This window comes from Limulus polyphemus, unplaced genomic scaffold (assembly GCF_000517525.1).
Source record: "Limulus polyphemus unplaced genomic scaffold, Limulus_polyphemus-2.1.2 Scaffold3224, whole genome shotgun sequence".
In the NCBI taxonomy this organism is placed as follows: Eukaryota; Metazoa; Arthropoda; class Merostomata; order Xiphosura; family Limulidae; genus Limulus; species Limulus polyphemus.
This window is the reverse complement of record NW_013668834.1, coordinates 114,208-116,393: the sequence shown is the minus strand read 5'-3', so window position 1 is coordinate 116,393 and position 2,186 is coordinate 114,208.

Genomic DNA, 2,186 nt, shown 5'->3' with positions numbered 1-2,186 from the left:
CACAGAATCAGTTTTATTTTACGAAGAAATCGAGCACATGAAAATGATAATTTAGATGAAAAAAACATCAATTGTTTAAAAACAACATACATTCCAGAGACTTTAAAACCTTGCTTTATCTGTCCCTTAAGGTATTCAATGAAATCAAAAATAAAAGTTTCATTCCCATTTTACTTGCTTCTGTAAGTTGCAATTGAGATTGTATATGCTATTTGCTTGAAGCAGGAGTTTTTAATGTTTATGTTGTGCTATTCACATCATGGTATTTTGAAGTAAACATTAAACACATTTTTACTTACTGTGATTAGATTTATCAAAATAAGTTGAGTTATCATTATTCCAGTTATTGGAGATTTATGAATATGATGGTACAAAAAAAAAGTACAAAGGATTTTTGAAATACAAACTGGATAATCCTTAAGTCACTGTGACCATGATAAAAATTTTATATGTAGTTTCAAACTGACTTTGATATTAGATATCATTTATTGCTATATTTTCATATTAAACCTAATTAGTTAAAAGTCTTACTTTACTGCTCCTGTTTCATTCAGAAACGGTATTTTTTTTTCTAATAAAAAAATTCAATTTTTTAATTGCATATGTAAATACAGCCAGTGTTTGTTAAAGCTGTCATATAATTTCATCCAGTTAAAATCTGTAAAAAAAAATCCAAAACTGGAGGCAAGTTTTGTCATTTCTTATGATGACAGAAGTACATGCAATGTAAATGTATTCTGTTCAAGGAAATCAAATAGAATACTAAACATTTCTAAAATATGGTGTTCTAGAATAATGTTTCCTATTCAACATGACACAAAGAATTTGCAAAGTAATGGTATAAGTATAAAAATAATTTAATTCTGAATATTTAAGTCTGTACATACGTTGTAACAAAGTAGGAGGTAAAATGACATCTATTAGTAGAAGTACTAATTACATCCTGGGGAGGAGTTGTTTAATATTAAGCATTGGCAAGTAAATGCCATACTTGTCCTACTAAATAGCTCCTTTTTTTTCTCAAGTGATCTAGGTCTTGAAAAGGCACTAGAATTAGTACTTTATATATAAAGGTTGCAAATGACTGGTCCATATAACATAAGTTTAACTTAAATTTCTGATTGAAACATACAGTACAAAAAAAATAAAACAGTACCAAATCATCCACATTAGTAATTTCCTGTCTACTTATTGTTCCCAACAACAGAAACTATTACAACATTGTTATCATCAGTGTGTTTATTTTGGTAAAAAAAAGAAAATGCACTGAATTTCAAAATGATGTGCCCAAAGCAAGATTGGAAATTATGAAATGTTGTATAGAAAAGAAAAGAGATCAAAACTTTAGGAACAATTACAAATTGAAGATGAGATTGGGTAATTCATAGGAAATATACAGAATGATAACAGAACTGGAAAAGTACAAGATACTATCAACCTCACAATAAAATGCCTGGAAAATGAAATGGTAAATGCAAGTACCACACCTCTTCACTCAAATATATCAACCAAAAATGTCATTATCTATGGAATAGGAGAACTCACCTGTGCCATTACTATTGTGTCACATATGACGTTCCTCAAATAAACCACATCATTTTATGAACTTCTGCAACATTACCAAATTGAAAAACAACAGCCTAAGATATCAGAACAGGCACATTTTGAAACAAAATCCAAACTCAATGGATGTAATAGTGAACTTATTCATCTTGCAGCTCATTTAAGAGGACCAGACTTAAAAGCATTAGCCATCAGGCATTAGTAATAGCCTTACCAATGTATTTCACATGTCACAATAAAAGTGTTTCTAAACCAAAGTTTAAGAGGAAAATGAAGAAAGCTGGACTTGAAGATGTGGTAAGGCTCACCCAAATATCTTATCCAGTGCTATAGAGGATGTGCAAAATTTCAATAAAATAAACTGATGTACATGTGTAAAGGAAGCAATGAAAGCTGTAGATAATCAACTAAAAACATGATCCAGAAATCTTGGAATTGGTTAGTGTAGAAAAATTAACTCCCCTAACAAAAGTCCAAAATAAATCAAAAGGTTAATTAGACATAAATCACAAGATGATATATTTCAAATATAACTTTAAAGGGCATGTTACCAGGAACCGTAAACCAAAACTTGTAGGAAATAAACATGGATATAACAGCCGAGATTGCAAAGAATCAACAGA